The following is a 13,626-nucleotide window of genomic DNA, read 5'->3' as shown; positions in this document are numbered from 1 at the left end:
AAACCAAAAGTTCTGTTACTGTTTGGAGAAACTTTGAGCTGAGAAACCACTTAGTTGTTGCTCCATATTCCTCTGGAGTTTTACAAAAACAGAATTGATATCATAATTTGGTTAAGATGGTCCAGATAATCAGGTTTTAAGGGGAGTATCATCTGCATAGAAGCGAAAGGAAATATAATACTTACAATGACACGTACAAGTCTCAAAAGCACCTTTACATGATATAAGAAAGAAATACAAGTACTAAGCCAGAACACTGATTACGTTGTCCAGGGCATTAATGTTAAATAAAAAAAATAACTGATCCCTGTGACACCTCATGTTTATTGAAGTGGATCATAAGCTTCCGCTGACAAAGGCTATTACCTGGAAGACTTAGGAGATTTAATCCAGTATACAGGCCAGTAATAAGTCAACACTAAAACATGGTTTTGAGCTGTAAACTGGCCTTTTGTGTATTGGCGGTCTAATATTTCAGAGCAGAGCTGCTCTGAAGACAAATAATCTTACAGTTGTTTTAGATCCCAGCCAGTTGCTCTATCGTTTTTCAATGGATAAACTTGAATGATGAAGGAGAATTCAAATAAAACCATAAATGTCTGTGTTTTTTAAATTTATTAATGACAAACATATTGTTTCCTTGATAGATCAGCAAGCTAACTAAATATAGGACGAGTATTGCTCCTTTAACAGCTTGGCTAATTACATAACCTTGATAATTTACTTATTAAGTTAGTAATAAATATTAGAAATTGCGTTATACTTACAATTTTGTCTACTTTTCAGTCTATTGACATTTAATACTTGGACAAAACAGTTTTGTGTTGGGCAATGTTGAGGATATAATGGGCTGACAACGTCACAGAGGCTCCCACTATATAAAAAACATCACATATCCACACATCAGTTGTAGGTGATAGCTAAATTAATCTGGGTAAAATATAACATTATCAATAACATTATTCAACTGAAACAGAAATCTGTTACGCATATCAAATTGTGAGGGCTGTACCTCAAATAAAAAAAAACATTCTTCAACTACATGAGGCAGTAAAGTCATATCTGCTCTGTGAGGTCAGGTAATGGCAGTTATACTGTGTATTTAAACCACCTCAATCAGAGATGTTGATAGTTCCTCTTCCTCTAACCTAATGAAGTACTCTCCTCGCTGTGTCCAACTAAGCTAATGCAAGTGCTTCCATTGTCGTCATCATTCAGTACAGTGTGAGTTGTTCTTGTTGTAATTCTGCCCTTAAAAGACTCAGTTTGAGTTTCAGATTAAAGTAAAGAGCGAATTTAAGATTTCCTTAGGTTAGTGTTTGATTCTGATTTAAAAGAAAAGAATAAGGATAACAGTTAAGATTAGTTTTGAACCAAACTGTTAAACAGTGGGTTTTGTTTACTTACAAGCATGAGAAGCTTATGAATCATGGGTACAAGTACAAGACAGGACACTTTGTATGTTTAAAGATCTTGTATAAACCGTGTTCTTTCTCATGAAGCTTAATTAAGAGGTACATTATCTGGATAACTCAGGACCTTGTGAAAACTGGAACATGGAGTGAAAAAAAGAACTTTCATGGGTTTTACATATGATAAAGAGGTCACATGAGTGCAGACATTCTCTTGCAACTTCAGTATTTCTTAATTTGTGCACATGGTGTCCTTTTTTACTTGAATAAATTATACAAAACAAACTAAAAATTAACTAAATGAATCTTTGGTTTAGTCCAAATATCACAAATGCAAAAATAAGTTTCTCTGATGTATGATTTTCACCAAGTTGAAAAAAAAAACAGAAAAAATACATTTTCACAATCATGTTCTGAGACATATTTTGCACAAAAAAACTATCTTTCACCACATGGTCCATTAGTTTCTTTATCCCACAAAACACAGAGATAGCCAGCAGGTCTGCTTTCATGCGTCTCTATCAGGCTTTTTCCAGAAGTGCATCCTACAAACCCTGCAGGGCAAACTTTTGTATCCCATCAAAATACAGCCTAATTTATCAGTTTTGGATTCTTTTAAAAGCATTTTTGGACCCCAGACACCAGCAGCATAATCCAAATGTGGGTTTAGATAGGTTGGATTCAGTTTAATGCTAAATTAGTTTTACATATGAGTCCTCCCAATGCTCCACAGGTTGCCACCAAATATAACACCAGACATTTGTTTTTTTTTGCATATTTCAGTCTTTTGTCTCCAAACTGGTGAATAATTTCAAGATTTTTAACCTTAAAGTCCACCAACTTTAGGTTTAGTTGGAATTTAAATGAACATTTGGATTAGGATAGATTATACCAACGTGATTGGCTGGTGTAACCCCAATAAGTGAATAAGTATATAGAAATTCCTCACAAGGATAGAAATTCAAGAATGTGTGTGTGTTTGTGCGTGCGTGTGCGTGTGCGTGCGCCCGTTAAACATGCCAATTAAGCGAGAACCAGACTAAAAGCTGAGTTGTCATGTCTGTGTACAGTACCAGCAGGAGTCCTTTAGAAACCAACGAGCCATCACTAACCCCGTTAACACCAAACCCTCCAGACCGACCCGGGTCCCGCTGCTCGCTCTATAGGCCCGCAGAGATAACTTCTCTTCCCTTTAATGACGCTTTGAATAGTCCGAGGCCATCGCCTTCAAACTGCAAGACCTAAAGTGAATTTAAACTGATGCGTATGCGATAAACACGAAAGCATGTAGAAAATATATAACAGTTTTAGAGTGAACAAAAAAAAATATTCCACAATATCACGATAATATTATAACAATAGTGTAATTATACTGTAGGGCAAGGAAATGCTGAAAAGTAAGTAGCCTATAACATTAATAAATAGACCTATATATCGTTTTTTGGTCAACATGCGCGGAATAATAGGCTACAGTAATGGTGCTTTGAGGCTCATGAATGTTTTTGATTTGGGTTATTGTTAAAATAAATACATAAATCCAATAATAAAACTTTAGACACACACTTATGGGTAAACTTTACCCAGTAGAAATATGTTATTTTCACTCTTTATCTAATAACTGTCACAAATTTCTTGTACAAAACGATGTGCATATGACATTCAATAGATACACAAGTTATTAACAATCAATAACAAACCGTGACATGTAGGCCTGAGTTTAAAAAGAGCAGATTATAACGAGCTTTAGTTTGAGTAAATAACCCAACAGTTAAATAATAATAATAATTTAAAAAAGGGTTGAAATATGGTCCTGAGTGGCTTTCTGGGTAACTTTAGCCCAGTATTGTGTTGCTGTTATATTGACCCAAACTGGATAAAATTTAAACCCATTGATTTTTAGTGTGCGTGAAAACTTAAAGGAACCGTCCTAAATCCAGTTGTCGATCGATTCTTCCTGTTAGTGGGTTACGTCTCTTTGCAGACTAAAAAAAAAAAAAAAATTCCTTGAATGTTGCTACACAATAAGCAATCAAGATCCCAAAGCCTAGACATTTGACAGCTTAATGAGTTCAGGGTGCAATCACTTCTTTAAGAAAAGGCCTAGTCCATTTTAACCCGAGCAAAGCGCGAGCCGAGCTGAGAAAAGGCACGACCGTCCATTTAACTCACAGCAAAGACGCACATAACTGCAGGTTAATACAAACACAGGGTGGAGGTGGATGTAAATAGGTCCTGTAGCCTATATTAGGACCTGTTGAGACTTGCATGTTTTGTTCGGCAACCAAGAGGAGGGGTGATATTTGCCCCCCTAATGAAATATGTCATTAGGAGGAATTCATGTGACACAAAAGGGGCGACAGTCAAAAATTGCCCCACTGCTGTTCAGTAATTACATAGTTTGCCCTGGCAGCGCCTTCAGGCAGGTGGCTGGTCCATCATGCAAATGGCTTGGCTGTGTCGACATAATTAGCCAGTGCGAGCCGCTTAAATTAACAATCAGCTAACATGCAATTCTGTTCACAACGCGGTAGTTCTCTTTTTAGGCCAATTGTCACTGTATGTTATTCCGGTTGCTGAATCGTAAGGATATAGTCTATCCTATGTGATTTGTTACTTGGTCAATTTGGAGACTGAATGAACGGAAATCGACAGAAGGGGCTTATATACATGGAGGCACATTTATGTTAAACACTCGCCGTCCAAAGCATCTCAGGGATGTCAGGCTGACAGGCGTGAAGGAGTGTCAGGTGTTGGTGGTAAAAAAAAAAAAAAAAAAAAAGGCAGTTTAGCAGAAAACACCAGTGTAAGTGAGAGTGAATCGGACCCGGAGACCACATGCTGCGTCTCAGCCAGCTCAAAGGTTCTGCTTTTCTAACCTCTCCACTGATCCCCTTGCAGCCGGCGTCCTAAACACTATATTGCCTTACTGCAGGCCAATCACGGCCCACCCACTCTCTCATTATTCTCGCTGCCCTCCGACATGACACGGGAACAAAGTAGACATTAAGCAACATTAAACCCAGGGATGGGAGTAATCAGGAACCCGTTATCTCTTAATGAAGGAAAACACATGCGGAGCGATACACATAGCGGGTAATCAATAGAGACGCCGGACAAAGGGAATCGGAGCGCCAAAAAAAGGGGGGAAATGCAAATCAATTAGAATCGTTGTTTGCTTTGAGACCGTTCAGTCTATTTCCATTAATTACATGTTCATTAAAAGTAATTCGTCTAGGCTACACAGCAACAACAGTTGTCTCCCCCCTTGTCCTATTTTAAGGAGTGATGGACAAGACACTGGCTTTGGTCCAAGTCTCCTTTTAGCATTTAATCTTGCTCAACTGAGACTTTTTTGGATTGAGAGCAGTTTTAAGAGAGCTGGGATGCACTGTTCAACTTCTAAACTGTCCATATTTGAGTTAAAATTGCCTGAAGTCCATTTAAAACAACTTAAAAACTCCATGTTGTCCATCCATATATCCAAAAAGCAATTAATGCAACACTTATTCATTTGTTTTAGACTGCCTAATTGCTTTAAAACAAAAAAAAAGACCTGAACTTTGTTGTTTAACTGAGTTAACATGTTTCACCATCACGATCAGTATGCTATCTTATCTCCTTTTTTACACAATCAGAGTTGCTTTTACCAAAGGCCCACAACCTCTTGTTGGTTGCTATAGCATTTTCAAGCACCATTCTGCTAAATCCCAACCCCCACATAGACCTGCTCTGCACACTTGTAATAAATTATCCTCAAGTGAAACGACTAAAAACGAGCCAGACCAAAGCTGGACAGGGGCACTTTACTGAATCACACCTCATAAACATTTTCATTTTTGTGTGACTTGACCCCCAGAGCTTACATACAGTCAATCCAATGCGTCTGGGTCTTGCAGTGTATATATCCTCTATATAACTTTGCAAACTCTATGGGCCTACTGTTATTGAAGCTCTTATCTGCCTGCTGATGACTGATGTTATGCAATCACATTTTGCAACAGCAGTAGACAAAATCTGTAGGCGGCTGGATGCATCTCATGCAGAGCCTCCTCCTTATGCTACAGCCTGAAGTGCAAACATATGTGTCTGGAACGCCAGCGAGAAGAGAGGGCTGATTTGTTGATTAATTAAACATGCTCCCCCAAAAAATGCCCCCTAAAAAGCACACGTTCGCAATGCCGTACCACCAAGTTTAGTGGTGAACAAGTGGAAATTTGAATCAGCCTCTTTATTCTATGAGCCCCATCTTTGCCAAATTGAATGCAGATTGAAAATAATTTTTCAGCTCTTGACTTTAGCTATTCACGGCTGTCTGAATTGGTTTTTGCTACTGTCACGTTGCCTCACAAATGTAAATAGAAGCGTTTAAGTCTCAAGCAAATCCTTTAAATGATTTGATGGATACTGTCTAATGTGTGTAGTGGAATCAAAAATGACAAAGTGTTAAGTTACTGTAAATAAATTGTTACATGAATTAATCATTAAATCCTTGATTGAGTCTTTGGATAATATAATTGTCAAAATAATAATATAATACACAGTAAAGCCAGTAAATGATTGATAGATCATCTTAACATCAACAACCCTGCAGACAACCACTGCATGTTTATGATTTTATTAAATATTTTATACTTAAATCACTTAATATATGTACATATCAATGTCTCCCTTTAAGCGCTCACCTCCTCCAGTGGTTTCCCAGTGCAGGACCAGTGCCTGCTGTGTTTTGGCAGGAAATCAATACAGGGAGGAAAAATCTGTTCTAATCATCTGTACATTTACCATCACAATCAACAATCAAAGCTAAGACCTGAATCTTTATTTGTAGGCCTGAACTGAACAATTTTCCCACTGTGAAAGGCAAGCTAAATTAGAACCCTTGGTTCCTGTTAGTAGCTCTTAATGGCTCTGATTTGTGAACTGCTAAATGAGGTTATGTAAATTGATCCTGAATGTAGGCAGAGGCCCCCAGGTGACAGGTGCAGTCAGCTGAAGGTGGGGGGCAGGGATGGTGTCATGAAATGGAGGAGGGGGAGTAATATAGCAAGATGTATTCCCAGGGCCACTGAAAGACAGATTTATACACGGAGGTTCTGTAAGGCTGATCGGCTGTAGACTGAGTGAAAAGTTTAAAATATTAGAAATATGTCACACGATTGTCTTAAGATCACAACGTTATTAAATACATCGCACTATGAGGATGTATAAGGATTTAGCTACTGCATCAAATACTGGGAAGTAACTACACACAATAAGTACTTGTGCTTTATTTGACTGCACTGTAAAACATGATACAGGAGTTTAGTGGAATCAACTAATATTTTTTCATTAACATAACTTAAGTATATAATTTCAAGTTAATTCAACTCAAAATTTCACGTTTTTTTGTTTCAGTACCATTTCAGAACTCATATTTATGAGCTCTTCTGACTTGAGCTATTTTTAAATTGAAATAATGAGTTGAATGAACATAAGATGAATGCAAGTTCACTCAACTCAATAAATTTTTACTATGTCTACAATAAACCAGCTAAATTTGAGCAAAAATGACATGCGTCTACAGCAGGAGTTTCAGCTCTTTTCTGCAAATACCTCCATCCACATTAAAACGCTAAAAAAGGGAATTCTGAAGGACAGACGAGCAAGTCGGTCACAGAAAACCACCGAAGAAGAACAGTATACTATTTCCGTTTCCTGACATTTTGTTTATTGTGAACAGAATACAACAATTTCAGTGAGAGAAAGGTGGTAGATAGCTACGTTTAACTCCAAAAAAGCTGTCAAAGCAGACAATAAAGAGAACAACACTCACATGAAGCCATCCGCCATTGTTATTATTGTTGTTGTGTTTCTTCCACACAACAATGCCATGCTACTGCCGCTACCTGTTTCGTCATCAATTTGACACCATTTCCACAAATCTCGGTTTTCCCCGTTCACGATGTCATGTCTGTGTTTTCAGATTTACACACTCTGAAGGTTGTTTCTACAAAACTACGTTTTTGGGGGAGAAAAACTTTCTGTATGTCTTTAATACTTGTTAAAATAAGTCATGGCTGTTTCTTTTCATAACTATAAAAACAATGCAAACCATGATGAAGGTTAGTATTGAACCCAGTCCCTACCCCGTGCACTCGTATGATAATAAGGTCACTGAGATCAGGGTTTTACATTATCAACAGCAGCAACTATAGCTGTTCTTTTATGTCAAATGAAAAACTGACTGTTAAAATTAACCTTTGGTGGTGTTAGGAGAACTATTTATATTTGCTGACTTAACCTAAAATTTTAAGGCAGTTCATATTTGTAAGTTGAAACAACAAGTTACATTTTTTCAGTGTACTTACATTTTATTTATACTTCTATTTCACTACATTGCAGAGGCAAATATACCTTTTACTCAACTATATTTGAAATATATACTGTCTTTACTAGAAGATCAGGCTTTTAAATGCAAAACATATAATAATTGTTTGATTCAAATTTTATACAAATGATAAAATATGAATCCTAATAATAGACTGATGGTTTATAGACTGAACCAACAGTCAACAAGTCCTACTAAAATTAGCTCCACTGTGACCAGCTAAAACATTAACCCTTACATTATGTTCATATTCTGAACCCTCATAATTAATCATTATAGCAATTGTCTGAACCACAAATCCATTTTTATTCATAAATATTACATCAGTCATTAATAAATGGGTGATTAATCCTTAATGAAGCTGTCAGAGAGCAGAGAGAGTGTAATCTTTAGGTATTACACTATTTGTTTAAGGAGAAAAAACATTCACAATCACACTATATTTATATATACATCATGATTTTTGCATGGTGATTTTTGTATTTCTGAATAAATATGGGTCAAATTTAACCGGGAAGCCTCTCTAAGTTCAAAAAAAGCTGCGTAAATATAAAAAAAATTTAAATGTTTCCATTTTTGTTTATTCTGGGTCACTTTAGGAAAAGTCATAAACTTTCAGGCTAAAAGAAAGCTATTAAGGGTTTGTTAGGGTTAAAGTGCTGCTTATACAGTGATGCATCAGTAATAATAATCCAAAAATCCCCAAAAAATGGCTTTTACTTTTAATTGAATGGTTTTAAAGTGTGACATTGCTATTCTACTGAAGTAAAGGATCTGAATACTTCTTCCACCATTGCCAAAACCGTTTCCACGTTGCCAAACTTGTATTTACAACCGCATGTACTTAAAATGTTTCAACTAAAGCGATTGCTCAAAAGGGACGACTCACATCCCCGACTACATCACTTCCATTTATCGTTTGTTTGTCACGATCCATAACAAATATCTCAAGTCTTAATCAGTAATCAGTGGACAGTCTCCATAACAAGGGATCTGTAAACATAACTTGCTAGTCACTAGATTGTCTTGTACAATGTACAGTGTATGGTGTAGTGTACTGTGGGTCTACTGTGGCTGGAAACAACACTGATTAGAGCAGTGAGGGTGAACAACATAATAAGTTGTGGGCCATGAAACCAAAAAAATTAGCTCAAAGATGCTTAAAATGCTCTGTGGAGTGGAGCAGACCTGCAGAGTGATAATTATCTGTGGGTTTGTGGCAATGAACACCCACTTTTCACATTGAACATAGTCATCTAACCCATTGTTAAATTAAATGGATGCAGTATTCTTTACCAGAAAAACACGTAAAGAAGTGTAGAGAGGGCTTGGAAAGAATTTCAAAGAAATTTAGACTATAGTGTAGGAAGGCAGAAAAGACAATTAAACATTTAAATCAATAATTGGGTGATAATATTATGGGTCAAAAATCCAGGCTGCAGCCCTGTCTATAGTTACTACTTACTTTGCTGATGAAGATTTTACATTCAAAGTTTATGAAATACTCCTTAAACAAAAACTGTTTAATCAGTACTGCTGCTTTGTATTTAGTAAGATTATCAAAATATGATGCAACCACCCATTTCATGTAAAACTTGGCTACACATCAACTAGCTACACCATTAAACTGCTGCTTACACCTTAATGCAGGACTTTTACTTGTAATATAGGTTTAAATTGTGGTTCTGCTAGTTTTACTTAAGTAGAGGATTTAAGTTGTTTTCTTAACTGCTGTCTCCAAAGTCAAGAATGAACTTTAAACTTCAGCTTTTAAGCCAACAAGCATGATAAGAGCTCAGACAAACATCCAGAATATAACAAACAATTTAACAGCCACTAAATGTAAACTTATTTCACCACGGGTGCTGACTTGTGTTATCTTACCAGCTTGACAATTTTGCTATGTGATTTTCGCCTTGTCAGATATGAGATCTCTAAACAAAACATGAATTACAGACAGTCAAGGGCATGTAATGGAAACCCATCTGAATATAGGTAAGGCAACAGACCTCTTGAATCACTCTGTATGTGCAGGGGAACCTGTACTAAGCTGATTAAGCGATTGCATGTGGAAGGACTGGAGTGCCAGTGGTCGTACATCTTCCTCTTGCTGATTGGAACCGGGCAGAAACAGCAGTGTGCAGCGGTAAGAGCCAGTTAATAACTTTGTGAGGATCCTTAGTGCTTTGTCCATATCATTAATGCTCTTCACATTCAGAAGTGGCTTAAAGCAATAACCTGCCTGCCTACCCTTGTGGCTAACTTTCAGTGGAGCCTGCATTGCACAGGAGTGTGGTGTTTTCCCCATTGCATTAACTCATTGAGAGTTTGGTGAACCTGGGTTTGCAGGTTTGCATCTGTGTGAGCAGAAAAAGACACAGTGGGTATTTTTTCTGTCTGGCTTTGGACAGTGTTGGGATTTTAGCCACACCAGCTGTGCAGCTGTAGAGGTGGCAGTGTTGATCTGTGCTCTGTTGGTCAGTAGGTCAGTCCACTACTTTGGTCCAGACTGAAATATCTCAACAACTATCGGATGGATTGCAATAAAACTTTGTACAGACATTCATGGTCCCCAGAAGATGAATCTTGAAGACAATGGTGATCCCCCGACATTACTTGCAGTACCACCATGAGGTTGACATTTCTGGTTTTGAGTTAGATGTCTTAACTATTGGATGGATTGCCATGAAATTTAGTGCACACATTCATGTCCCCCTCAGGATGAATTTTAATACTTTGGTGATGCCTTCGTTTTTCTTTTAGCATCATAGGCAGGTCTAAATTTTAATTTGTCCAATAATCCCAGCTGTACTTTGTGTTCAGTGCTAATTAGCAAATGCTGGAACACGTTTCACTAGTGAAACTGATGAAATGTCTTGACAACTACTGGATTGATTGCCATGAAATTTGGTACAGGTCCCAATAGATGAAACTTATTGACTTTTGTGATCCACTGACTTTTTATCTTCACCAACAGCAGGTCAACAGTTTTTACATATCTAGCAAAGTAGTGATAGTATTAAGAATTCCAAAGACAGGGAAGACATGTACTACATGAGCTCCTAGATTTGCATATATTTTTTTCATTTTAAGAAGAACAGAGTAAAAATTTGGACACATTAAAGACAAGATCAAGGACAACAAGGAAGTCAAACAGGACAAGAGGAAAGACAAGAGAAATCAAGAAAATTCTCCAAAGAAAGTGACGAGAGGTAGCAGGAGTTTGAATTTATTTATTTGAATGGGTCAATGCAATTCAACATAGTTCCAATACAGAGCATGAAACTGATGGGCTGCACAGAGAGTTTATAGCTATTGCAAAATTTCAACTCGTTTCAACTGTCCCTAGTTGGACTTTACATGTACATTGTAATTAAAATATACATATTTCATTATCATAAAATCACAATACACTAAAGATATGGAAGTACAATAAAATACACATACTAAAATATGTACATTGTTAGCAGGAGCTTGTTACTAGGAGAGAGGAAACAGAAGGAAAATTAACAAACAACAGATATTCAAAAGGGAGTGACTAGGCCTACATATAACTAATATAAGAAACAACATCCCTAGACTATTGGAAACCTGAAAGTATAGTTGTTTGTTCAAGTGTTACAAATAGACTACCAAGAACAACTCAGATAAGCCATTTGAGCTGAGGTCAAACAGTGACATTTGGAACCTCAAAATGGCAGCTGGAATCAGTGGCAGCTAACTGTGACAATTGGAAAAACTTGTATTCAAAGAAACCTGACCAATGAGCCATTCAAAACAGCAGCCAACCCTCCCATACTACCCAGAGCAGAGCACGAGTGACATCATCAACATACACTACCCACCAGACATTAAAAATGACACAGGGAGAAGCACATTTAGACAAGAGTTTCTTAAGGGACAGCCAGAAACCCTTTCTGCTGATCTTTTTAAAAGTCGAGAAATTAGTAAACTCATCTTCTACACTGACAGACCTGAAACCAGGCACAGAGCCATTGTCAACCATCACCCTACAATGGAATAAAAGGGCTACAGGGAGTACTGGCAGTTAAAGAGCAGAGACCCAGAGGGCTCTAACAGCATAATGACACCTGTCAGTGTTTATAGAAGTGGTAAAGTCATGGAACATGGTCATCTGAAGCCTTTCCAGGACAGTTTCCAGGCATTTAAATCTCCAGTAGAGAGAGAAAACACCTCTCCAGCCTTATGTCAGTGACACAGACCCTCCAACTGTCTCATGCATCCCAACTAAGGGGGAGCACTATGATGACACAGAGCAGACCCTGACCCCTCCACATCAAACCTCCTTTACAGACCTGAAGGGACACTTCACCCAGTTAGAAGTAGAGCTGGTGCAGCTCAGGGAAATGGTCTTGAATCAGACAGACAAAGACTCAACACAGCTCTTACAACAGCAACAAATGGAACAGATGAGAAAAGAGCAAGAAAGCATACAGACAACTCATCAAAAACAATTACTCAAAGACAGAGACAGCTTCAAGAAAGACCTGTTCACTCTGACAGAACAAGTGAGAGAGCTACAGCAAGAGAAAGAGAGCTAGAGGAGAGAGCTTGTAACATTGTCAGAGCAGGTAAAAGAGCTAAACCACGAGAGAGAGAGTCGCAGCAGAGAGCTTGATGCTCTAAAATAACTTCTGGAGGAGCTGCAGCTGGAGAGAGAGAGCCTCAAGATTCAACTTTTTGCTCTGACAGAGGAACTCAAGCAGAGGGATAGAGCACTGGGTGGTTTGAAGGAAGAGGTGACCTCCGTCCCCTCCCTCAGGAGAGCATCAGCCATACCCATTCTGCACAAACCAACCCCAGACCCAGGACCTCGACACCTCCCAGACCTTTCGTATTACCACCACCGTCTCCACAGTGAAAGATCCAGCCAGGTGGACCATCCTATTCTGAGGTGGTCAGAGGAGCAGCAGGTCCCACTCACAGTTAATTTGGAGCCATCCAGGACATGCTGAGTACATTATGCTCTCATCTTATGGGCCACAGTCATGGTCAGTGGTAATGAGCAAGAGGTGATTCTTTATCAAAAAGTCTACAAACTAAACTTAACACTGTATGTTCACACAAGTTAAAAAACTTGAAATTTATGGTCTATGTAATCATCACATTGTAAATTTGTTATGGAAATTCACATTGATATACATATATATATATATATATATATATATATATATATATATATATATATATATATATATATATATATATATATATATATATATATATATATCCTGATTCTCCTTGACCTGAGTGCTGCATTTCACACTGTGGACCACACTATCCTCTTAGAGCGCCTCCACACCACCATTGGACAGTCAGACTCTGCGCTTAAGTGGCTTCAGTCCTACCTTTCCAGTAGGACTCAGTATGTCTCACTGGGAGGATGCAGGTCTAGATCTCTCCCTGTCACCTGTGGTTTTCCGCAAGGATCAGTTCTTGGCCCCATCCTGTTTACCCTCTACATGCTGACCTTTGGATGTGTCATCAGCAGAGATATCTGTTGCTATGCTGATGATACCCAGCTGTACATCAAAACTGCCCCAAGCCCTTCTGCAGCCATGTCATGCCTCACCACCTGTCTTAAGGAGATAAAGGCCTGGATGAGCACAAATTTCTTCCAGTTAAACAGCAGCAAAACTAAACTCTCCTTATTGACACTCCACACTAGATTCAGTCATCCCCCATACCTCATTTCACCTTTGACGGCCAGGACATCCCCCTTTCTTCCTCAGTCACTAATCTTGGTGTTAGGTTTGACCATAAGCTGACTTTTGATGACCATATCTACGCAAACCTCTTTCTATCATCTAAAAAACATCTCTACAT

This window comes from Thunnus thynnus, chromosome 16, assembly GCF_963924715.1.
Source record: "Thunnus thynnus chromosome 16, fThuThy2.1, whole genome shotgun sequence".
In the NCBI taxonomy this organism is placed as follows: Eukaryota; Metazoa; Chordata; class Actinopteri; order Scombriformes; family Scombridae; genus Thunnus; species Thunnus thynnus.
The sequence above is the reverse complement of the archived record's forward strand: the minus strand, read 5'-3'. Positions refer to the sequence as shown.